The following is a 27,450-nucleotide window of genomic DNA, read 5'->3' on the forward strand; positions in this document are numbered from 1 at the left end:
TTTGGCTGCGTTGGGTCTTAGTTGCTGCACACAGGCTTTCTCTAGTTGTAGCGAGCGGGGGCTGTATAATATTTGTTACTATTTTTAATTACTGTGAATGTGTAGTTATTTTTCATGTTTAGCCCTAAACCTCTCCTGTTTTAGAACGTAATTTCTTCCTCTTCAGTTTTTCATAGACATAAAGAATTACTTACCATCTACTGAAAAAATTCTGCACCTTTGAAAACGTGTTATTTTCTCTTAAGTACTTCAAACCTAACTATGAAAGTTTTGTTGCAGGTGGGGAAGAGAGAGAGCAAGTAGTGTGGGCCAGAGGAGTATCAGAAAATATCCTGGGAAGAGTTGGGTCTTGAACGAATGGGATTAGATAGGAGAACAGAAGAAGAGCATTCCAAATATAGGAGGATGGGGAGAGTGGGAGGATATCCCCAGAAGTCTGGAAGTAGGTGCTAATGTGTTCCAGGGATAATAAGAAGACAATTGTCTATATCTTAAGAGCAGAGGAGTTTTGATTTGATAGATCTTTGTCTACAAGAATGGCATGAATGCCAGAAAAGAGTCTGGCAGTGTTATGCATATGAGAGGAGGCAGGAAAATGACTCAGGAAGCTGTTGCAGGCAAATGGCTAGAGGTGGGCAATCACCTCCAACTGACAGCAGCATGAGGACAGGGACTGTGTCTTTTATCTCAGTATCCACAGCAATTAGCCTGTAGTTGCCACTCAGTAAGTGCTTGTTTAATGAATGAATGAATGAAAGAGAATAGAATATTGGTTGATATCTTTACTAGAAATGATATAGTTGAAAAAGAGAACTTCTGTGAACACATATGAAGAGTTCACCTTTGAACGTGTGAAGCAACAGGGCAGTAGTCAAGTGGAAACAGCTTGAAGACAGCTGAAAGAAAACATGGAATCAGGGCATGTCTTTGTGTAAGATATAATTTCACAATGGTACTGTGTTACTAATGCATTCATTTTGTGGCCAACTCTTTCTTCCAGATCTCTCTTTGGTACCTCGTCAGGTTCTCTTGAGATACGACTTCATTTAATTTCAGCCTATTTAGTGAAATAATTTTTGTATGGATTTAAATATCATAATGACAGTAAATACTACATTGCCCATCTTTAGGCTGTGGAAGGAAAACAGATGTACTTCTGAGTATATGTTCTAGTTAAAGAATTTGTTAACCTAGAGAATAAGAGTATTCTACTTAAAATTTTTAAAAAAGAAGTGGTAAAGAGGAAAAGTCTGCTGTAAATATGAACTGATAATTTATCCTCATATGTATATTTTTAAATTTTGAAGCAATCTCATAGGAAAATTGCTGATACAGTACAAGGAACTTTTTTTTCAGAGCCATTTGACAGTAAGATGCCCCCCTCACCTCACTTTTCTATTTTAAGAAACAGAATGATGATATTAATATTTCATGGAGAGGCCTTTTATTGAACTTATAGCAGAATATATGTGTGTATGTGATTGATTGATTTACAAAAGTAGAGCTTTCCATGTATTTAAAAACCGTCTCTAACTGATGATAGTGAAGCTCTTCATCTTCTGCTTTTGGCCCTCCTGAAGTCTGAATCTCCACCTCCCACCATATGGGTTACTATTCTGATCCAGAGAACTTTCAGCTATTTATAAATATTTTGATGTGGCCACCAGGGGATGTAGTGAGCTATCCTCTCATCCTCTTGAGTTCTGCCACTGCATGGAGTAGCCCCTTTAAATTGGTAAGTGCACACTTTGAAAGGTTCTTTTCCTAGCCACTCAACAAGAGTAAGAATTTTCACTTCCCTGAAGTACTCTGTTGTTTCTGAAGAATGTATTCACAGATTCTATTTTATATTTATCTGACATGTTCTGCTTCTGGTAGCTACAATAGGCATTCCTCTTAAATCTGACTTGAAAAGCAAACTAATTATTGCAGACATAATGAAATTAGGTATATCTTTTAAAGCTAGGTAAATAATTTTACTTGGTTTTTTTCTTTTAATAATTTTACTTTTTTCCCCCCAGATGTTATTCTTCAGGGTATTAAAAAAAAAAAAAAACAGAAAGCAATTACCCCTCAATTCTTGACTTTGCCAAAGTAAGTTTTTGAAAAGTTGTTTTTTTATAGTATAAAACTCCAGAGACTAATAAAGTGTCAAATACCTATCACTGCTGGGAGAGGATTCTGGGAAGATAGTGGAGTAGGAAGCACCAGGAATCTGGCTATCTCCACAACAAATTGACCTGGCAGAATCTGTCTGACTTAACTATTTTCGAACTCTGGAGTCTGTTGAAGGCCTGCAACTACTAGAGGAAGAACTGGAGGGTAAATTGTGGTCAATTTCAGCTCTTAGCTCTTAGTAGCTATCCATCCCTCCCCCTCAGCCACATGGTAGGCAGCTGTGCACATGTTCCTGGTGTAGCTTGCACAGGGCTCATATAAGATGGGGTGGGCAAAAAAGACCCTGTCCTCCAGATATCAGGGATCTGTGATCTGATAGCTGAGTGCCACTTCTGATCATAGAGGTGCAGACAAAGGGGCAGGCAGCCAGTATTGCTGCATCTCTCCCCTTTGTTGCAAGCCCCTCTCTTCATGCTGAAGTGACATCCAGGGATTTAAAGGGCTAGCACCCTTTTTTTCTCCCCCTTCACTTTTTGCCTTTCCACCTTTTGGGAGTCAGACATTAAAGACAGGACTTCAAAAACAGCTCATATAGGGGGAAAATTAGAATATGTCCACATATGCCTAGGGAAAGGCTCAGAAAAGACCTGAGAAGACCTTAAGCTTATATCTCAGACTGATCCTTGGCACAGAGATGGCCTACAGCAATCAGAAAAACAAAAACAATAACAAAAAAAAATAGTAAACCCCGGGGAAGGTGGAGAATCTGATTTCCAAAGTTACCACATTATTAGATTCACACTAATACCACATTATTAGTGTTCAACAAAAAAAATCACAAGGCATACAAAAAAACAGTAAAGTATGACCCATTCAAAAGAATAAAATAGCAGAAACTGTCCCTGAAAAAGACCTAATGGCAGATATACTATACAAAGACTTTAAAACAACCATCTTAAAGATGTTCAAAGAACTAAAGGAAAACGTGGAGGAAGTTGTGAAAATGATGTGTGAACAAAATGGAAATGTCAATAAGGAGATAGAAAATCTAAAAAGAAACCAAAAAGGAGCTTCTGGAGCTGAAAAGTACAGTAACTAAAATTAAAAATTCGCTGGATAGATTCAGAGGCAGATTTGAGCAGGCAAGAGAAAAGATCATCAAACTTGAAGATAGGACAATGGAAATTATCAAGTCTGAGGAATAGAAAGAAAAAGGACTGAATAAAAGCAAGCAGAGCTTAAGGGACTTATGGGACATCATCAAGAGGACCAACATATATATCATGGGAAACGCGGAAGGATGAGAGAAAGAGCCAGAGCAAATATTTAAAGAAATAATGGCTAAAAACTTCCCAAATTTGGGTGTTCCCTGGTGGCCTAGTGGTTAGGATTCCAGGCTCTCACTGCAGTGGCCCAGGTTCAATCCCTGGTTCAGGAACTGAGATCCTGCAAGCCACGTGGCACAGCCAAAAATCAACAACAACAACAAAAAACCTTCCCAAATCTGTTGAAAGACACTATAAATATCAAAGAAGCTCAACAAACACCAAGTAAGATGAACTCAAAGAGACCCACACTGAGACACATTATAATAAAACTTTCAGAAGACAAAGACAAAGAAAGACTCTTGAAAGCATCAAGAAAGAAGTGCATCATCACATACAAGGGATCCCCAAGAAGAATATCAGCAGATTTCTCATCAGAAATCTGGAGGCCAAAATTTTTCTTATCAGAAACTTTGGAGGCCAAAAGACAATGGGCCAATGTATTCAAAGTTCTAAAAGAAAAAAACAGTCAACCAAGAATCCTATATTTGGCAAAACTGCCCTTCAAAAGAGAAAGAGAAGTTAAGATATTCCAGATAAATAAAAGCTGAGGGAGTTTATGACCACTAGACCTGCCCTGCAGGAAATGCCCAAGGGCTTCCTGCAAGGTAAAATGAAAGGACATCAGATAGTAACTCAAAGCCATATGGAGATACAAAGATCTCAGTAAAGGTAAATACATGGGCAATTATAAAAGCTAGTATTATTGTAACCTTGGTTTGTAACTGCACTTTTTGTTTTCTGCGTGATTTAAGAGACTAATACATTTAAACTAAAAATCCCCCAATGATTAGTGTAAAAGCTAGTGTTACTGTAACTCTGGTTTATAACTCCAAATCTTGTTTTATACATAATTTAAGAGAGTAATGCATTTAAAAGAATTATTAGTTTATGTTTTGGGACACAATGAATAATGGTGTTGTGACATCAGAAACTGAAAGGAGTGGAGACAGAGCTGTAAAGGAATGGAGTTTTTGTATGTTATTGAAGCTAAGCTGGTATAAGTTGAATTCAGAGTGTTAAAACTTTAGGTTGTTAAGTGTAATCCCATGATAACCACAAAGAAATTAGCTATAGAACATACACAAAAGGAAATGAGAAAGGAATTTAAACATTTCACTACAAAAACTCAACAAAACACAAAAGAAGAGAGTAATGCGGGAAATAAGGGACAAAAAAAGCTTTAAGGTATGTGTAAAATAAATAGCACAATGAGAGAAGCAAGTCCTTTCTTCTCAGTAATTAAGTGTAAATGAGTCCATGAAACTCTTCAAACAAAAGACAGAGATTGACATAAGGGATAAAAAAATACATGACCCAACTACAAGAGACTTATCTGAGATCCAGAGACACAATCAGGTTGAAAGTAAAAGGATGGGAAAAGATATTCTATGCAAATAGTAACCAGAAGAGAGCAGGGGTGACTGTACTAATTATCAGATAAAGTAGACTTCAAATCAAAAAGGTTACAAGAGACAAAGAGGGATGTTCTGTATTAACAAAAGATTTGATGCAGGAAGAAAATATAACAGTTATAAACATTTATGCACTTAATGACAAACCATCAAAATGTATGAAGCAAAAACAGAATTGAAGGGAGAAATAGACAATTCTATAATAATAGTTGGAGACTTCATTACCACACTGAAAATAATGTATAGAACAATCAGACAAAAGATAAGTAAGGGAATAGAAGACTTAACACAATAAACCAACTAGATCTAACAGACATATACAGAACACTACCCAACAACAGTAGAATACACATTCTTCTCAAGTGCACATGGGACATTTTCCAAGATGGACCATATGTTAGGCCACAAATTAAGTCTCAATAGATTTTAAAAGATAGATCTCATACAGAGTGTCTTCTAAGATCACAATGGAATGCAGTTAGAAACCAGTAACAAAAGGAAAATGGGAAAATTCACAAAATTATGGAAATTAAACAACACACTTTTAAACAACCAGTGCATCAAAGAAGAAATTACAAGGGAAATTAGAAAATACTTAAGAGTCAAATGAAAACAACACAGCATACCAAAATTTACAGGACACACACAGCAAGAGCAGTGCTAAGGGGGAAATTTATAGCTAAAAATTCTTACATTGAAAAATAAGAAGGATCTCAAATCAACAAACCAATCTTACACCTGAAGGAACTAGAAAAAGTAGAACAAACCAAACCCAAAGCTAACAGAATGAAGGAAATAATAAAGATTAGAGCAGAGATAAATGAAGTAGAAACTAGAATATCAATAGAGATAATTGATGAAACAGAAAGTTCGTTCTTCAAAAGGATCAACAAAACTGACAAATTCTGGTGCTAGATGGACTAAGGAAAAATGAGAGAAGACTAAAATTACTAAAATCAGGACTTCCCTGGCAGTCCAGAGGTTAAGACTCCGCGCTTCCAATGCAGGGGACGTGGGTTCTATCCCTGGTCAGGCAACTATGATCCCACATGCCACGTGGTCAAAAAATAAAATAAAAAAAAAAAATTACTTGGACTTCCCTGGTGGTGCAGTGGTTAAGAATCCACCTGCCAATTCAGGGGACATGGGTTCGAACTCTGGTCCGGGAAGATCCCACATGCTGTGGAGCAACTAAGCCCATGTGCCACAACTACTGAGCCTGTGCTCTAGAGCCTGCGAGCCACAACTGCTGAAGCCCATGTACCTAGAGTCCATGCTCTGCAACAAGAGAAGCCACCACAATGAGAAGCCTGCTCACCGTAACAAAGAGTAGCCCCCGCTCACTGCAACTAGAGAAAGCCTGTGTGCAGCAACAAAGACCCAGCGCAGCCAAAAATAAATAAATAAATTAAATTAAATTATTTTAAAAATTTACTAAAATCAGCAATAAAAGTGGGGACATTACTACTGATTCTACAGAAATAAAAAGGATTATAGAAGTGTACTATGAACAATTGTACACCAACAAATTGGATAATCTAGATGAAATGGACAAATTCCTAGGTTGTCCTTAAAATTGATACTTTAAAAAAAACTGTATTAAGGAATAATTGACAAATATACAATAACATTTTATAGGTAAAGCTTGAGTCTTCAAACAGGAAGGTTAAAAATGTAAAATTATGCCTCTAGCAAAATAAAAAGTTCTTAGTAATTAACAATTATTTATGTATTAACTACTAAAACCAAGGAGACATCTCCCTATAAGAACTAGATAGTGCTATAAGTTATAAGATCTGACAATTACATAACTGATAATAGCAATGAATTTTTTATTTTAACCACGATCCAATATGTTTCTGTACCTTTTTGGGTTAAAAGAAAACGTCTACTTTCAGTAATCACAAAGTGCTATGCAAATATTCTTTATTAAGTTTAACCTTTTAAAAAGACATTGTCAATGAGCTGCAAGAGAGAGAGAAAGCCACAGGTACTACCATCATCTCCAGCGCTCTGTATGTGGGTACAATACCTCCATGGCACCCATGACAATCCAGATGTACTTTTTCAGCCGTGTGTGTTGCAACTTCTTGCATCAGTCTGTCCATCCCATCAAGGTCCAAAAAACCCAGGCCAAAGACCCCAACCCAGGCCTCAGAGATTTTGAAGCCAATGTCATAAGGCTGCTGGGCAAAACAATTATTGGTTTTCCTATGGAAGTAAACCAAATTAGTGCACCCTTTTATTATCAACTAGGCCTTTCTATGGTGAGTTAATAGAACACAACTACAGTGCCCATCACAGTAGAGGCTGTTACCTCCAAAGCCTTCTTTGCTTAGCTCTTTATGACCACAGCCCTGTGTGGAAACAGTTTGAGATTGATATGTGAAATCTTCGAACTAAAGACTATGCAATGGGGATGCTTCCTAGAGGTGACGAAGTATTTTTCTCATGTCTTATAGGGAAGGTCTTGAGACCTATTCAGCTCACAGATCCTAGATAACTCAAAAGTATTAGAGGGCTACTCCATAGATGTATAACCTTTGATGACTAACTAAATTGTGGCACTTGAGGGAGCACCTTCAACATTTTCTTTATTTATGCAGACCATGTGAAAGGGGCCAACCCTGGGAAGGCTCTGGGCTTTGGGCTATCACTTTTTGCCAAGACCACCAAAAGAACCTTCCTGAGTGCTGAACTGGCCTTCAACCCTCAGGGCTGGGGGCAGCAGTGCTCCAGTGGATCTCGGCAGAAACTATGCCAACCAAGCTGCTGCTGGAAAGAGTCTAAACAGGCAAATGTGTAGATTCTACTAACTATAGCCTGATCCTAGAGGCTGCTCATGCTCCAAAGTCCTGCTAGCCCTGCTGTCTTCCCCTTACCATAGTTTTTGAGGCATTTGAAGAGCTTTTTCCAGATTATGTTTAAAATTTAAAAATAAAGCCATGTTGTGAAGAACTCAAGGGCAGAGATAACTTGTTTTGGCATTGGCTTTACTAATTCAGCAAGACCATCAAGTGATATTATCTCAGGATAAGGCCCTAGCTACAGAAGAAACAATGCAGCCAAGGAAACCCAGGGAATGAGTTTGAATGCATACATCCAGGACAGGAGAGCTACTATATTAGGGATTTTCTTTTCTTTTCATCGTCAACAACAACAAATCAGAACATACAAATAAAAGACAACTATATATCCAAAAAAAAAAAATAGTTTCACTCACTCATGAAAAAGTGTACTTGCTGTTAATCCTACTTTAAAACTGTGTTGAATTTTGCAAGTCTGTTGTATATTAATTTGGTGAATAAAATTAACATGGAAAAGTTCATAGTAATTTTCTCTAAGGAAGGACTTCATCATTTTTCACACTCTTGTTTGTCTCCCCTCATATGCCGTTGGCTCCCATGCATGCCTTGGTTTTACATTCCCAAGATCCAGGCCAAGCCCTGACAACCAGTAGGCATGCATTACCTAATTGTTAAATTACTGAGCAAATGAATGATAAGTATATGAGTTGAAGCTAGGGAAGCTTGATAAAAAAAGTCCATCTTGTGTCTTTAAAAGTAATTCATGGCTGGATGATTAACTTTCTGTAGTGCTGGTACCTTCTCCAAAAATGATTTTCCCAAATGAATAAAAGGTATAATTAATTTCATTTTTAAAAAAAGTAGCCTACAAAAAAGAATCAAAGATTTGCCCATCCTTTTCCGTACTTCTCTATACTCCCACTGCAGTTCCCAAAATTAGAATCTACCTTCCTCCAGAAAATTTTCAGGAAACTTTAAAAAAGTAATAAATTTAATATACTTCCTTTCTTGTTCACTACAAGTTATTTGTTTTGGATGAAAGGATAAGAGGCTATTAGGAAAGGTTTATTCTGAACACTTAATATCAGAACTGCTGAGTTCAGTATAAGGTCAAGTTTTTATTTTCTTCTCTCCTTCTGATATTCTTGTGCTTATGGGTTTAAACAGTATGAACTGTAGGAACTCCTGAGATTCATGATTTTTCTTACCCTGAAGTATATCTACATATACATACCTATGTGTATCTACACACACAGGGTATACACACACACAAGTACATATTTCAGAGTAAGAAAAATTATAGATATGTATTTATGTATCGCCTGTATATGTTTGTGTAAACATATTTTATAGGAAATAAACACTACAGAAAGATTTCCTATTATAATTCAAATGAACTCTCAAATTGCCGCCATCATCAAATTCTATATCACTTCAACATTCATATTTAATTATCTCAGAAGATGAGTAAAGCGTTTATTAGAACTGATGTGTTGAATATTAGTATTATTTGTAGACTATTAGTCTTTAGAAAAGATAGTTCAAAATGCTTGCTATATCTTCATCAGGTGATTAGAGAACAAGATTTCTGAAAAACAAAAGATTTCCCAAGTAAAAGTGAAAACTTACCCCAGCACAGCATCTGTTTTTCAAACTGTAATTTAACAGGAAATATATATAAATATATATAAATTATAAGCATCAAATATTTTTATTATACCTGTGTAATGGCAGAGAATTGGACTACATTATTTTTTCTATCTTCATTATAATAATATTTCTGTGGATAAAAATTCACGTCTGCTTGAGCCTTCCTGTCTATCTGTAAAACGAGGATAGCATCTGCCCATCTATCCTATAGGATTGTTGAAAATGCAAATAAAATTGTTTGTAGGAAAGCTTAAATGAATATCAAGCACCAAGTATTAAGGCAAGATATAAAGTGATGTACTTTCACTAGTAATTTCTGTTCCATTTTAATTTCACAAACTCACAGCCTAATTTCTCTAACTCTGTACTATGACTGACACCATTTACATCGTATAATATTAAGATCATTTACTGAGGAAAAACAAGAAGAAAAATTGTCACACTTCATATACCAATAAAGTTCTTATTTAGTACAAACCTAGTATTGAATTAGAAATGGGAGCTTCCCATCTCTGTGTCAGTAAGTCAAATCTGATTCCACCTGGATGATTACCTAAAGTCACAGCCATTGGATGCTATTTGTAAAACGCTGTTTAAAGGTACTGATCATCTTGCTTCATTCATCAATGAATATTTATTAAACACAGACTCATCTGCTTGCTTCTCTGACTCACTGCTATTCCATCATCCTGAGGCAAAAAGATTGTATTAATAAACATAACTGGCAGACTATTCTGGTATTAATTATTCACTGAGAATTTCCCCAAGCCAAGGACCCATTTGGAGGAAGAAGAAAGGACCTGTTATGGATTACCTAAACCAACCCTACAACAGCTGTTCTGCCGACACACCAAACAAAAGATCAGGAAATTTAGAAACTATTTAAAACACATAATTGGTTATGAGCCACCTTTGCTTATAATAATCCTTACTCTTCAGTGGAAAAATTCTCACCTCATGCTCTAACGGAACTCTCTGCTTCTCTTTCACAGCACTTCCAACACTGTTGTTACACATTACTTGTCTGTTCTTTTTCTGTAGAACCATACTTTCCACCCATTTTCAGGCTTTAGGAAAAGATACTTAGCCTCTTTGAGCCCATTTCATCAACTCTATAACAGAAACAAGGATTTGAGATATAAAGGTTAAGTGCCTGTCACAATAATAGGCACTCAACAAGTGGTAACTATTATTATTATTATTACTAATATTCCTTTTTATTATTATAAACTGAGCTCTTCTAAAAGTAGGATCATAATTTTATGTCCATAATAAACAAGTAAATCTTTACAGTATTTCAGAAACCTTCAGAATCACTATAGCCTAGTTCTTCATCCCCCCCTAAAAAAAAAAAAAAAAAGGCAGTTGATACATTAAGGTTTTCAACTAAATTTAAATATAACTGGCAGGCCAGTGTTTTTTTGTTTGTTTGTTTTGCAAAACGATTCCTCTTAACAGCTGGAACGTGTAATCAATGAAATCACTTTTAGTATTCAACTGAGTTAAATGGTGATTGTCTTAGGTAGATTGGTATGTGAATTCTACAGAATACCAAATGACTTAATTTTAAGAAAACCAAACTCTAAGCTTTCTGTTAAAAGGATGATCTATAACATATATACGTTACATACACACTCTCTCTCTCACACACACACATATGTTGCTGCTGCATCTTTAGTCACATAAAATATTTATAATTGTTACTCTGGGACAGGAAAATACAGGCCATGTAGAATATAGGAAAGGCATATTTGGGAAGATTACAAATAATTAGATTAAAAACATGGTGCCAATAAGAAGTTCATGTGTGTTACTATTTTTAAGTTGGAGATTTTACCTGTGATTGAAAAGAGGAAATGGTTCTTATTTTTAAAAAAAATAACCTGCTGGCCAGAAGTTACATATGAAATTCCAAGTCCCTTAACTGTGTGCGATAAGGTAACTATGCAGGAGCTCAATTTTTAGAATACCAGATTCCACCACGTAAAGCTCATTAACTGAATTACCTCCTAATCTCTCCTCACTCTAGGCTTTTATTTTTTACATACTGTAATTTATTTGGGGATATATTAAACTCTTAATGCCATGTAGCAGAAAATAAGCCTATGCAGATCTCTTCAGATGTCAAGCAGATGTTGAGAATGAGAAATTAAATTATCCTTCAACACACACACACACACACACACACACACACACACACACAATTACATTTCTCTACCATTCTAGAAATTTCTGGAAAATGACTTCTGAGCCAACTTGATATGGATCTTTAAGGTTCAAGTATGTGAACACATTTGTGGAAGGTTTTTAATCTGCAAAGCATTCTAATGGTCTTATTGGCATCTATACCTTTGGTAAAAATATTCCTGTTTCATGGAGTTTAGACTCTTTAAATATTGTATCCCTTATCAAGATTTATTGTGAATATTATTTAATGTTTTAATTTGTCATAGGGTTAAATACAATGTTTTACCTCTCTCTATTGGCTTGTTTCCCTCATCTTATAAACACGGTCAGGTCTTTATCAGACTAAAAGAAATTAAAATATAATTTTAAAATACCATCCCATAACCTTGTTTTCACCTCAAACTACAAGTTGATTTTGATTTTTTGAAAGGGCAGTCTGTATTTACTGCCTCCTTTGTCAACTCACATTCACTGTTTAACCCATGGAATCTGACTTTTTTTTCCCTCCAACACTCAAACTGCTGTTCTTGTTAAGATTACCAGTGAATAATTTTTGATCCCCATCTTAAATGACACTATTGACCATTCTTCTCTGCAGTTCTCACCTCCTTTGGCTTTCTTATCATCATTCTTTGCTGGTTCTCCTTATACCCTCTGCCCATAGTATCCCAGTTGGTTTCACCAGCAATTCTTACCCTGTTCATCTCTTTTTCTTTTTTTAACATCTTTATTGGAGTATAATTGCTTTACAGTGGTGTGTTAGTATCTGCTTTATAACAAAGTGAATCAGCTATACATATACGTATATCCCCATATCTCCTCCCTCTTGCGTCTCCCTCCCACCCTCCCTATCCCACCCCTCTAGGTGGTCACAAAGCACGAGCTGATCTCCCTGTGCTATGTGGCTGCTTCCCACTAGCTATTTTACATTTGGTAGTGTATATATGTCCATGCCACTCTCTCACTTCGTCCCAGCTTAACCTTCCCACTCCCCATGTCCTCAAGTCCATTCTCTGCGTCTGCGTCTTTATTCCTGTCCTGACCCTAGGTTCTTCAGAACCTTTTTTTTTTTTTTTTAGATTCCATATATATGAGTTAGCATACGGTATTTGTTTTTCTCTTTCTGACTTAACTTCACTCTGTATGACAGACTCTAGGTCCATCCGCCTCACTACAAACAACTCAATTTCATTTCTTTTTATGGCTGGGTAATATTCCATTGTATATATGTGCCACATCTTCTTTATCCATTCATCTGTCGATGGACACTTAGGTTGCTTTCATGTCCTGGCTATTGTAAATAGAGCTGCAATGAACATTGTGGTACATGACTCTTTTTGAATTACGGTTTTCTCAGGGTATATGCTAGTAGTGGGATTGCTGGGTGGTATTGTCTATTTTTAGTTTTTTAAGGAACCTCCATACTGTTTCCATAGTGGCTGTATCAAGTTACATTCCCACCAACAGTGCAAGAGGGTTCCCTTTCCTCCACACCCTCTCCAGCATTTATTGTTTGTAGATTTTTTGATGATGGCCATTCTGACTGGTGTGAGGTGATACCTCATTGTAGTTTTGATTTGCATTTCTCTAATGATCAGTGATATTGAGCCTCCTTTTCATGTGTTTGTTGGCAATCTGTATATCTTCTTTGAAGAAATGTCTATTTAGGTCTTCTGCCCATTTTTGGATTGGGTTGGTTTTTTTTTTTGATATTGAGCTGCATGAGCTGCTTGTAAATTTTGGAGATTAATCCTTTGTCAATTGCTTCATCTGCAAATATTTTCTCCCATTCTGAGGGTTGTCTTCTCATCTTGTTCATGGTTTCCTTTGCTGTGCAAAAGCTTTTAAGTTTCATCAGGTCCCATTTGTTCGTTTTTCTTTCCATTTCTCTAGGAGGTGGGTCAGAAAGGATCTTGCTGTGATTTATGTCATAGAGTGTTCTGCCTATGTTTTCCTCTAAGAGTTTGATAGTGTCTGGCCTTACATTGAGGTCTTTAATCCATTTTGAGTTTATTTTTGTATATGGTGTTAGGGAGTGTTCTAATTTCATTCTTTTACACGTAGCTGTCTAGTTTTCCCAGCACCAATTATTGAAGAGGCTTCAACAGCAATTTTTTTTTTTTTTTTTTTTTTTTCGGTACGCGGGCCTCTCACTTTTGTGGCCTCTCCTGTTGCGGAGCGCAGGCTCCGGACGCACAGGCTCAATGGCCATAGCTCACAGACCCAGCCACTCCGCGGCATGTGGGATCTTCCCAAACCAGGGCACAAATCCATGTCCCCTGCATCGGCAGGCGGACTCTCAACCACTGCGCCACCAGGGACGCCCTTCAACAGCAATTTTTAAAGTAACTCTTCTCTTTTTAGGTTTTTCAAAAGCATCCGACTTTATTTTCATAGAAATAAGTTATTTCTGTATTCATACATAATTGGTTTACATAATGTTTCATTAAATTATATAATTATGATTGCAATAGGAACCAACAGGTTTTTTTTGGGGGGGGGAAGGATTTGTTTCTGTCACTTTTTTTTTTTTTAACATCTTTATTGGAGTATAATTGCTTTACTGTGGTGTGTTAGTTTCTGCTTTATAACAAAGTGAACAGCTATACATAAACATGTATCCCCATATCTCCTCCCTGTTGCATCTCCCCCACCACCCTCCGTATCCCACCCCTCTAGGTGGACACAAAGACCCAAGCTGATCTCCCTGTGCTATGTGGCTTCTTCCCACTAGCTATCTGTTTTACATTTGGTAGTATATATATATGTCCATGCCACTCTCTCACTTCGTCCTAGCTTACCCTTCCCCCTTCCCGTGTCCTCAAGTCCATTCTCTACATCGGAACCAACAGTTCTTAAAACAAATACAAATATTCTTGATGAGCATCCAACTTGTAAAAGCAGAAGTGAACAGGCATACTAAAGAGGAGTAACCTGTTAGGCAGCAGCATCTCTGCTACTATGGTAGGATGCTTTACAGAGAGAATGGAGACTGTCAGTTACTCCAGGAAATTCCTTAAAAGTGAACTCTGGTTAGCAGTTCTCATAAAATTGCCATGATGATGAAATGAGATATCATTCATTTACATAGTTTGGCATGACGCTTAGCACACAGTAAATGCTCAATAAATCATTTACCATTACTAAGAACATTTATAACCCACTATAACCTTTACAGAAGGCATCCTGAGTAAAAGCATTAACCAGACAGCTTTGGGTAGTGATGAGAGGAGGGGAGGAATAGGTTTTTCACGTTAAGTGAACAACATCTGCAAATGCAAACCTGTAAAAAGCATGTTTGGTGGACTGAGGGCCATTTTTTTTCACATATCTCATGTGTCTCCCCTGCTTTACAGGGAGCTGTTTAGTATATAATTATATATTCTCATACTTCTTTGAATATCTCACGCTAACATGGTACCTGGCAAAATTGGCATTCACTGTTTTGGTATGCCTCTGTTTACCCATCTGTAAAATATAATCAATAAGTATAGTATATGTCCGAACATAAATTAACATTTAGGACTGTAAAAGCCCTATTTTGAAGGTTCAGCATAAGAAATTTAATATTCTGCTTCCTAGGGTTCCTTTTTTTATTGTTACAGAATTTTCCCTAGATTCTTAGTACTTATCATTCCAGTACTTATTATGCCCATGTAAAAGAGTAAGCAGAAATTTTTTCGTAGTTAATGCTTCAGTTTGCCTAACTAAAGCTCTCTTTCCCTTGAGATTTTGTAAAAAACAGGGTTCTTAGGGGAAAACATGGCTACCTCTTATGGGTTTTTTTTTTTTTTTTGATGCAGGGCAAAATTTGAACTCCCTTCAGAGATGTGAACTTAATGTTTGATGGAATACATCCATCATTCAAGCGGTATCACTCTATATAGTCCGATATCAATATTGCTCTTTGGAGATGGGGTGGCTGTGCAGAATTAAGATGCCTTTAAACAGGGATTGCATCTTTACAAAGAACACTTATAGCCCACAAAGACAGGTATTTGTGTGCTTTTTTTTTTTTAAGTGACGAAATTTCTTCTTGAAAGAATTAACTTTTGGGCTTCCCTGGTGGCGCAGTGGTTGAGAGTCCGCCTGCCGAGGCAGCGGACACGGGTTCGTGCCCCGGTCCGGGAAGATCCCCCATGCCGCGGAGTGGCTAGGCCCGTGAGCCATGGCCGCTGAGCCTGCGCGTCCGGAGCCTGTGCTCTGCAACCGGAGGGGCCACAACAGTGAGAGGCCTGCGTACCGCAAAAAAAAGAATTAACTTTTTAAAAATAAATTTATTTTATTTATTTATTTTTGGCTGTGTGTCTTCGTTGCTGCACACAGGCTTTCTCTAGTTGCGGCTAGCGGGGGCTACTCTTTGTTGTGGTATGTGGACTTCTCATTGTAATGGCTTCTCTTGGTGCAGAGCATGGGCTCTAGGCATGCGGGCTTCAGTAGTTGTGGCATGTGGGCTTCAGTAGTGTGGCTTGCAGGCTCTAGAGCGCAGGCTCAGTAGTTGTGGCACACGGGCTTAGTTGCTCCACGGCATGTGGATCTTTCCAGGCCAGGGCTCGAACCCATGTCCCCTGCACTGGCAGGTGGATTCTCAACCACTGTGCCACCAGGTAAGCCCCTGAAAGGATTAACTTTTAAATGTGTATTTAGGTGCTACTTTGGATTACATTCAGCTGTAAGAGTTTCAGAATGGGGCGGGGAGGGGGGGCTATGTTTTTATTACCGTTTAATTAACTGTAACATCATATTTAATCATCCACTTCTGTTCCAGTAATATCTAGAATAAATTACACCTGGTAATATTATAAGAAAAAAAATAACTCTTTAACTGTAATTCATTCACTGTTAGCTAAATCTCTCACTAGGCTCACACACAAAGCCCAAAATTTATTTTCTATGATTTAAAAAAGACTATAATTATAAGCAGTGTTCAGCAATCAGTAAATTTCACTGATTTTATTTTTGACAATCATTTATCATATCTTTTTATTTGCTCAGTTTTAAAAAGTCAGCTTGTACATATTTTAAATTTTAATTTAAAATGTTAATTAAATTTAATTTTAATAACTACACAATTTTTCTTAAAAATTTTTTGTTAAGAATTGTGTTGATGCAACAATATCTCTCACTTCCCAAAATGGAATTGCTGTTTTTAACCCAGCATAATCCTTTTCCTTGAAGGACCTTCCTTTTGGAAGGCAGTATGCTATAATTAAAAGTCTTCATGGGACTTCCCTGGTGGTCCAGTGGCTAAAACTCCATGCTCCCAATGCAGGAGGCCCGGGTTCAATCCCTGGTCAGGGAACTAGATCCCACATGCCACAACTAAAGATCCTGCAACTAAGACCTGGTGCAGCCAAATAAATAAATACTAAAAAAAAAAAGACTCAACAAAAACAAAAAAACAGTCTTCATTAAGCTTAGTTTTCTCTGAATATGTTACTTTACCTATAAAATTATGAAACTATCGACCCCCAAGAGTAATTACTATTAAATAAGGCTGCTTAAGGTAAAGTACTTTACAAACAAATGATAAATAGTGTAATTTCTGGTAATGTAGTCATTTTTTAAATGCCACTAAAACAAAAAGATTTTTAGTTCATTGTTCTCAGTTACATGAAAAGAGCACTGGTATTGAAGTTAGGAGGCCTATGTTTGTATTGGTTGCATGACTTGACACAAGTAGATTCATTCTTTGAGACTCCGTTTCCTCTTCCTTAAAAAAAATTAGTGTGCTTATTGTCAGGCAAAAATAATATACAAATATGAAAATACCTCAAACAGTAGGCAAAGTACTATTGTGTAATATTATATCACAGTGGTATTTATTTTACCAGCAGTGAATGTCTTTTGTACTAGTTCTTCTCAAGATCAACTTGTAGCAGAGCATTTTCCTGAGATAAGTTCATTTAGAAGTTTTGTGACAGGGACTATAAAAATCTTTTTAAAATATTTAAAAGTATTGCTCTTCTAATTTTTTAATACACTCATTTTATTAGGTGTGCTTATCAACCATAAACAGTTTTCCATTTGGGGGCTTAAATCATGGTGAGAAAGAGATTACAAACAAATTGTTTTATGAACTCCAGAAAAGGATGGAAAGGTCAAAGCTGAAATTGCTGCTTTATAAGATGTGGCTCTGTGAAGATAAATCTTAGAGGAACTGGTCTTTTCTCTTTTTATTTGTTACATGCCATAAAGTAAGAGCTTGAACAGTAATTAGACTATCAAGCCTAATAATTGTTTTCTGTAAGTATACTAGATCCTTAAGCATCTGAAACCAGTTGATGTCCTTCCTCACTGAGATTTTTAGACAAAATATGAACTAGAGATTTTGGGGGGTTTTTTCCTAATATATTATTATTATTATTTTTTTTTTTTTGGGGGGGGGCAGTACATGGGCCTCTCACCGTTGCGGCCTCTCCTGTTGCGGAGCACAGGCTCCGGACACGCAGGCTTAGCGGCCATGGCTCACGGGCCCAGCCGCTCTGCGGCATGTGGGATCTTCCCGGATCGGGGCACGAACCCGTGTCCCCTGCATCGGCAGGCAGACTCTCAACCACTGCGCCACCAGGGAAGCCCTAATATTTTATTACTAAAAAAAAAATGTAGGGCTTCCCTGGTGGCATGGTTAAGAATCCACCTGCCAGTGCAGGAGACACAGGTTCGAGCCCTGGTCCAGGAAGATCCCACACGCCGCAGAGCAACTAAGCCTGTGTGCCATAACTATTGAGCCTGCGCTCTAGAGCCCATGTGCCGCAACTACTGAAGCCCGCACGCCTAGAGCCCATGGTTCACAACAAGAGAAGCCACAGCAATGAGAAGCCTGCACACGGCAATGAAGCGTAGCCACCACTCGCTACAACTAGAGAAAGCCCACACACAGCAATGAAGACCCAACACAGAAAAAAATAAATAAATAAAATTAAAGGAAAAAAAATGTAAACATGCAAGCAAGTTGAAAGAAGTATACAGTAAACACTCAAATACACATCCCCCCTGGATTCACAATTAACGTTTTGCTATATTGGCTTTATCATATATCTAGTCATCTATCCATCCCTGGACTACAAGTTTTTAAGCAGGAAGACGTTTTTATTTACTCTCTTATGTGTATTTTATATAGCAACCTTAAGAAAAAAATTGTTTAAAGTTCAATGCTTATATGCTGTAATTTTCTGAATGAGTTTTATATTAAAAAAAAATATTCCACATGCATAATATAGACACATGAATGGAAAGATGAACACCAAATTCAGGAGAGTAGTTACATGCCTAGAAGAAGGGGAAAGTGCTCATAGAGAAGTTCACAGGGGGCTTCAACTGTAATGTTTTAAAATCTGAAGAGTAAAATGTTAGAACGTGATCCTGCTGTCTACTGAGTATCTGACTGTGTGTTATCCTCTCTGTTCTTTGCTGTATGTTTGAAATATTTCACAATTAAACATTAAGAGAAAGAGTTGCTACCTAGTCTTCTTTTCCCCTGGCAAAGTATTTTTCATTTCACATAAGATCCATTGTCCAGTTGGCCTCCAGCTAAGGTGGATTGAATAGAATCGAGCAATACCATATCTCTTCTCAGTTAGTTGATGTACTAGCTGAAGAATGATACAGAGTACCCCCTTTCTACTGAGAATTGAGGAGTATAACTTTTGCATCCTTCTTGATTTTTGCCTGAGGCAGAGAAAAGAAAAAAAAAAAAACTTCCTGTATTGTATTTAAATTCCATGAAGATATTTGAAGGTTGTTGAAAAGTACAAAATTGTGTATAACTGTGTAATTTTGCATGTTCACCTGATTTCAGAGAAGAAAGACATGGAAAGTGAAATATGGCCAGGGAAGCTGATACATGAAAGCTTGGAGAGATAATGATGCTGCTCAGCCAGGGCCTGGAAACTTGATCAGTCTAAACAAACTGCATAGTACTAAATTGCTTGTGAAAGGGCTGAATCAATCCTGCTGCGATTTGAACTTTTGGCTCCTGAAAGTCTAGAGCAGGCTTGAAAATAAAAATAAAACCCTTACATACTGGATTGTATTCCAGGCCCTCTGCTGTATTCTCTGTATGAAGGAGGCATCTACCCAAAGAGCAAGAGGCAGCAGAAAGATGAGGCAATGAAAAGGAGTCCTAGGGATTTCTCCCCATATCAGGAGCTCCCAGGGAGAGAGACCCTCTGTCATTAACATATTGATTCCTTCAAGGAATATTTATCTAGAGCCCTAAGCAGAATATAGTGGGGTGTGGGGTAAAGGATCAACCAACCAGAATATATATGTATATATATATATATATATATTTTTTTTTTTTTGTACACGGGCCTCTCACTGTTGTGGCCTCTCCCATTGTGGAGCACAGGCTCCAGACGCACAGGCTCAGCGGCCATGGCTCACGGGCCCAGCCGCTCCGCAGCATGTGGAATCCTCCCGGACCAGGGCACGAACCCACGTCCCCTGCATCGGCAGGCGGACTCTCAACCACTGTGCCACCAGGGAAGCCCAAACCAGAATATATTTAATGCTTATGACTTGCCTGGCACTGTACTAGGCTCTATGAAGTCCACAAAAGAGAGTTACTGTACGTGATTTGCTTCAGCAGAGAGATAAATTATGTGGCATATGTGACATAAAATAGAGAATAAGACCTTGAATAACAATGCAGATTATAATGCTAAAGGTGGGACTTCCCTGGTGGCACAGTGGTTAAGAATCCGCCTGCCAATGCAGGGGACACGGGTTCGAGCCCTGGTCCAGGAAGATCCCACATGCTGCGGATCAACTAAGCCCGTGCACCACAACTACTGAGCCTGCACTGTAGAGCCTGCGAGCCACAACTACTGAAGCCCACACGCGTAGAGCCCGTGCTCCACAGCAAGAGAAGCCACCGCAATGAGAAGCCCACGCACTGCAACGAAGAGTAGCCCCCGATCACCTCAACCAGAGAAAGCCCGCATGCAGCAACGAAGACCCAGCGCAGCCAAAAATAAATAAATAAATATATTTTTAAAAAAATAAATAAATTCTAAAGGCGTTAGAAAAGAGTCATAGCATACTATAAACCAGGAATTGATCATTGGACTTAATCAGAAGGCCTCAGTTCAAATGCTAACTCTGACACTTGCTATGTAAACTTGGGCAGGTCCCTTAATTTTTGAGCCTCAATTTCCACACCGATAAAATGAAGCTGATCATCCCAGCTAGCTCTATTTACCTATACACAGGATTTCAGTAAGAATCAAGTGAGGATGTATGTGAAAACACTGTAGAGTTTTTAATTAATGAAAGAGCTGAGAATTGAACCAGGCCTTGAAAATATTTTATACGTGGATAACCTGGATAAAAATAACTGTGTAATTTTGTCTCAGAGAAGGAATAATTTGAACAGAGAGGAGAGGGAGACTCAGATATAGGAGGACAGGATAGAAACCACCTAATTATGGCAAGGATTTGTTTTGGGAGAATGGATAAAAAATATTTACACCGATTGTGTTGGAGAAGGGATGGAGTTGAGAATAATATGCCATAATGGCTGGATTACAGTAGGATTTAAATTATGGAGGATCTGGGACTTCCCCGGTGGTGCAGTGGTTAAGAATCCACCTGCCAATGCAGGGGATGTGGGTTCAAGCCCTGGTCTGGGAAGATCCCACATGCCGCGGAGCAACTAAGCCCATGCGCCACAACTGCTGAGCCCACGTGCCACAACTACTGAGCCCACATGCCACAACTACTGAAGCCAGTGCGCCTAGAGCCCATGCTCCGCAACAAGAGAAGCCACCACAATGAGAAGCCCGTGCACCGCAACGAAGAGTAGCCCCCACTCGCCACAGGTAGAGAAAGCCTGCACACAGCAACAAAGACCCAATGCAGACAAAAATAAATTTAAAAAAAAAAGGAAATAAATAAATAAACTATGGAGGATCTGAAGGCCAGAAGAAGAGCTTGGACTTGATCTGAAAGGGAATAAGGAACTGTTTGGGGGTTTTAAGTAGGGGATTATTATAAAAGGGTTTAACTCATTTTGATAATCAGTATCTAAAGTGCCTGGCCTTAAGGTGTTCAGGATTAGTCCAATTGTTTTAAGTTAATCTGTCAATAGTATGTTGACAGATTGAATTGGACACATCTCAGTTTAGATAAATGGATCTGAGACTGGATGAATTGGACACACCTTAGCCTAGAGTCTAGGCTTCTTCTCACCTAGACATTAGTATAATACCTGCCCACCTAGTAGGTTTATTTAAAACATCAAATGAGATGATGATCCCATGATTATCCACAAATACATTAAATGCCTCCTTCATGTAAGATGCTCTGTAAAAAAAAACTAGGGAAACAAAAATATGTTTAGATATAAGTGCTTTGAAAAATGTCTTGGAATGAATAGGAGTTTGAAATAGAGTTCTAAGGGATCTGGTAGCAAGAGGATGGTATACAACAGCCAGAAGATCATCTTACTGCTATTTTTAGTACTGGGTTAGGTCCCTATTATTGTCAGGACCTGCTAGCTATAGCTAGGATCAAGTAGAGGAGAAAACACCAGGTGCAGGAAGGTAGGTATTTAAGGTTCGCAGGAGTTCTTCCTTTGGCAGTTGACCTTTTCAGACTTAACCCGTTCGGTAGTGAACCTACATAATCATGCAGACAATGTAGAAGACTGATTAACAAAACAGGTTCTGGAGCCAGAATAACTGGCTGAGTTTGAAATACTACTGTATTACCTTAGGCAAATCATTTAACCTCTCTGAGCCTCGTAAAGATAATAATAGAATCATAGGGTTGTTTGTGAGAATTGAGATACTGCATGTAAACTCTTAATAGAGGATCTGGTACACAGTGAGTGTCGGCTCAATAAATATCAGTTATTGCTTTTACTTTCAAGACCTTCTCAGCTCCTCTAGATTCCGTATTATGTTACTCCCAAATTTATTTCCCATTTTTCTATCTCTGTCTCACCCCATTTCAGGACATTGATAGTATTAGGCCACATTTGGCTTATTCACCTATAATGTCTTCTACATCATTAGCATCAAACAAGATCTTAAAACATCTTGTGAATTAAAAATTATCTTCAAAATAGTTTATGTACTATATTTTTTACAGTCTATGTAATTCTTTTAAATTGTCTATAATATAGTTCTTCATATTTTTCTTTATAATTTAGTATATTTCTCTAGTTTCCTTAAGCATGTTTTACTTTTCTCATATTATACACACATATGTACGCATGTGTACATATATATACATATATTGATATATATATATATATATTTTTTAACGCAGTATGTAAAACGTGTAGAAGAGAATCTTGGGCCCTGAGTTAATTTAATAGATCACAGTGTGGGAGGAGACACAAAGATTCCAGTGGAAAACAAAAAACTAAACCCTTTAGGAAGGCAATTTGATAATGTCTGCCGATTCCTAAGATGTTTAAAATATTTTAACTAACTGCCAATTCCACCTCTAGGTATCTATCCAACAAATATATTCACATGAATGCCCAAAGATTGTGTGAAAGCATGTTCATAGTGATACTGCATATAATAGTAAAGACTGGAAACAATTTAAATGTTCATCAGTAGAGGACTATTTAAATAAATTATATATAATTGTAAAATAGAATACTATGCACTCCTTTAAAAGAATGAGGTTCATCTTTATAAACATGGAAAAGTGTCCAAGATATAGTGATAAGTGTGTGGGAAGCACAAAGCACAATAATATGCATAATATAATTATGGCTTGTGTGCATGTGTGTTTCTTAAAGAGCAGCTACAATATATTAATGTTTGCTTATGCAAGGAAAATTTCTGGAAGTATTAACAGTCATCCCTGGGAGTAGGATGATGGGGATGAGAAGAGTGACTTTTAGTGACTTTTACTTTATCTTTCTGAATACTGAAAAAAAATGTTTTTGAGCATGTGTTTAAAATTTTTTTTTTAATGTTTACAGAGATTGTGAGGATTAAATGGTTAAATGTTTTGTAAGGTGTGTTGGATGTGAAAAGTGATCTATAAATGCCTATTATTTTTACTAAACAATAGAGTGTGAGGCTTTTGTAACCTGAAGAAAGCAGCATTTCAACATCTCTTCCTACTAGAGCATATGGTTAAGACTATGAAGGATGAGTGCCTTAGATCTGCCTCTCATGGAGTTGATAGGCAGATCTTTTCTGTATTCCCCATTGCTCTTATGGTGGAAAGTTCCCTAGAAAGGATTGGAAGGGCTCAGTGACATTGTTTAATCCAGTGTTTAAAACTATTGTCCGATATTCTTTTAAATAAAACTATTAGCCTTGTGGTGATTGCAAAACTTGATCGCTTTTAAGAGCCTTTGTTTACAGAGTTTAGTGTATTGTATTGAATGAAGAGTGCCTTTGACTAAGTGTAGCAAGATACCTCTAGGTACTGTCTGGGCAACAAGTTTGAAAATTAGGGGTATTATCTTGAGAGTTTTATCCTAGCATTTTACAGATTAACAGGAGACAGACTGTTGTGCTACTCTAGGTAACAGGCTTTTTGTTTTGTAACTCTTTAAAGTGTTGGTTTTCTCCCTTTTGACCCTCAGGAGATTAATTTACTATTTATTTCTCTAGATCAAGCCCCTTAGAGAAAACATAAAAATACAAATAGGTCTTCTGATTGGTATGATCATTCTTTCTTATGACTAGGTATTTAAAAAATAAAGTTATATAAGTTAATACTATTATTTCAAAGCTTAAAAAAAACGAAAGCAAAATCCCAGTAAGCACTGCAGATCTCATGTTACTACAAGATGGCAATATATAATTAACTGCCTGGCAAACAATAATAGTAAAGACTTCCTGAATGAAATGGTGGTATATAGGGGAAGTTTATTTGTATTTTAATTTTCATTCATTCATCACCTTCTCATCCCAAATACAAACAAATACAATGCTTTCTGTTATTGGAAGCTGATTGGCCAATTTATGGACGGTAAAAATACAAAAATTTAGTGCTGTCCTGTTTACAAAGCACTTGTGTCTGTGTATCTTAGTAAACCTGGGAGGTAAGCATTACCATCCCACTTTAAGATTAAAGGAATCAGGGCTGGAACAGAGTAAGTTTTGCCTGTGGACAAAGTAGCTAGAGTCTAGAACTTTCTGATATCAGATTCATTGCCATTTTAATGTTGCCCGCTTTAGCTGTTTTTCAGGTTGGTGGAAAAGAGCATAGAGGATTATCTCTAGTCCAGCATTTTCATTTTCTCAGTGAATAAACTAAAATGCACAGTGGACTTTACCTGAAGGTTGCCAGACCGACTTCAGAGTCCCCTTGCGCCCCCCACACTCGCACACACACACTTTCTGAACAACCTAAAGAAAAGCACATAGGTCCTTTACCTTAGAGAAACACTCAAAGGGTAAGATACATGGAAGAGTTAGAAAAGTAGAAACATTTTAATAAAAATGTAAAAATTTATTATAGTCCTGCACCCTGATCTAAGATTCTTCATTGAACGCTCCAACTCTCTGATTTTATTCCTGAAGGGCAATCTCCTCAACCTTTCCCTTAGCTCTCTTAAGCTTACAGAGCCACTAAGGCCAAAAAGTAGATTTTTGTGCCAGACACTCTTTTCAGTGCTTTATATGTGTTAATTTAATTAATCCTCCCAATAACTTCATAAATTAGGTACTAATACTGAGCCCTAGATTAAGTAGCTATTTAAAGTTCATAGCTATTGGTGGCACTAGGATTCAAACTCAGCCGATTAATTCCAAGGCCAGAGTTTGTTGGGTGTTTTTAATAAACTTTAAAAAAATTATTTTTAAAGTTCTTTTTAAAATTAATTAATATTTATTTTTGGCTGCATTGGCTCTTTGTTGCTGCGTGTAGGCTTTCTCTAGCTGCAGTGAGCAGGGGCTACTCTTCTTTGAGGTGCGTGGGCTTCTCACTGTGGTGGCTTCTCTTGTTGCAGAGTATGGGCTCTATAGGCGCATGGGCTTCAGTAGTTGTGGCTCATGGGCTCTAGAGCCTGCGTAGGTTCAGTAGTTGTGGCGCATGGGCTTAGTTGCTCCACAACATATGGGGTCTTGCCGGACCAGGGATCGAATCCGTGTCCCCTGCATTGGCAGGCGGATTCTTAACCACTGTGCCTCCAGGGAAGTCCAGCCAGAGTTTTTAACTGTTGGGCTGTAGTGCTTTGAACTAAATGACTGCATTAAGTGGATTAAATCCATTTTTCAGGATCTCCAGATTGGATGAAATTTCTTTCCTAAGGTTCCCGACTCTCCCAAAAACAGACTTGGGATATTTCCTTAGGGTTTTATTATCCCATTTTACAGATGAAGTTAAGTGACTTGGCCAAAATCTTAGATTATTAAATGACTGTGTTAGAACTAAATTTAGGTCCTCTGGTTTCTAGCCTGCAGTTTTTGGTACTATAACATTGTCACCTTTTCGCTCATTAGCTATTGTCAATTCAAGTGATCCACCCATGTTGAAATTTTGTTACAGTAACAAAAGCATGTTCACATCCTTCACGTTTCACCTTTGGACCTGTCCTGGAGTACAGTTAGGTCAGTATACAAGTCTCTGGTTTTATACAGTTTTACAGTGTTTATACCTTATGGAGGGACACATGGAAACATAGTAATGGAAGTATCTTATAGATACCAGAGACATCTATTACTTTAAAATTTTTCAATGCTATTAATATATGAGTCTACAAAAAATTTAATTTGGTCATAGCTAATGCTGTCAAGAGCCAAATTAACATTTTAGAATATTCATATTTCTGACCCTTGAAATAGTCAGCAAATGACATGACAAAATTCATTTCAAGTCTACTAAATTCAAGCAACAGTATAAAGAAATGCAGTGATATTTCTTCAGGGCCTTTGGGCAGATTTTTTTTTTTAGAGAAAGCCCCTTCTGACTTCATGTGGAGTAGAAAACTAGCTTAGTTTATGTCATGCTGCTCAATTTAATTTGGAATCATTTTTGAATTCCCAGATGCTTGGGTACAGAGAACTTGCTCCCTAGAGCCTTGTTTCCTGACACTGGAGAGTAAAGGATTAAATTGAGCTGAAACTAAATTGATTGACATTTTGACACTCTGCAGATTGTGAAAAGAAACGGAATTTGTTCAACTTTTTGAAACAGTAGTAGAAAGAACTATTTCCTTAAAGGTACTTCAGTCTGCAGAGGTGATTTTTTTTTTTTTTCCTTAAAAACCAAGAAGCATGTTCTAGCACTTTCCCAATTTTCTATATTACAGTTCAAAATGAGAATTTAACTTTGAAAAGCTTTTGAAAAGGCCTCGATGGGGGTGTTAAAATAGTCTCCTTTTGTTGGACGGGCACTGACAGAAATCTTTTGAGGAGAAACAAAGGACTATGCACTTATGGGGTGTCACTATAGGAACCTATTTATAAAAGACAAGTATACATATTTATGAAATCTTTATCTCTAGCGTTTTTAAATGCCAGAGATATTAAGTGTTGCATTGAGTAAGATACATTTCCTGCTGAGTTCTTTTTCCGGCAGATACAAATGATTACCATGACATCATCTTTTCCTAAATGGCGTCGTTTAAGTGTTGACTTCAATAAAATCCTATCACTGCTGTGTCATGAAAGGAACTGGACTCACCTTAACAGTGCTGTTCCAAACAGCCTGCTACGGTTTTTTTGTTTTTTGGTTTTTTTTTTTAAATCACTGCAGGAGGCTGTAATAAACTACAGCCTGGAAGAAGTTTCAAACTGGCAAGTTTGCCAGATATTTAAAGCAATTTATTTTGGGGTGTATCAGCAGATTTTTTCTTACACTGCCATTTGGGTGCCTGCTGACATAGCCTGAATAAATCTTTCAAAATTTTTCCTTCCTAGAGATGGATGAAGATGATGATGCACTGGACTCCGAAGTCCAGGCCTTTTATTCATTAACTCTTCACTTGCCAACTAGTTCCTTCTTAATTTAGATATCTGTTTC

General features: G+C 37.4%; 1 protein-coding gene and 1 pseudogene across 3 annotated transcripts in view; both read left to right on the plus strand.

Annotated features, from left to right (window-relative positions):
- The window catches only part of SSH2 (slingshot protein phosphatase 2), a 243,296-nt gene that overhangs the window by 103,348 nt on the left and 112,498 nt on the right, over nt 1–27,450 (plus strand). The gene's annotated exons all lie outside the window — the stretch shown is intronic.
- On the plus strand, nt 7,162–8,703 carry LOC116745005 (annotated as a pseudogene).

This window comes from Phocoena sinus, chromosome 20 (assembly GCF_008692025.1).
Source record: "Phocoena sinus isolate mPhoSin1 chromosome 20, mPhoSin1.pri, whole genome shotgun sequence".
NCBI lineage: Eukaryota > Metazoa > Chordata > Mammalia > Artiodactyla > Phocoenidae > Phocoena > Phocoena sinus.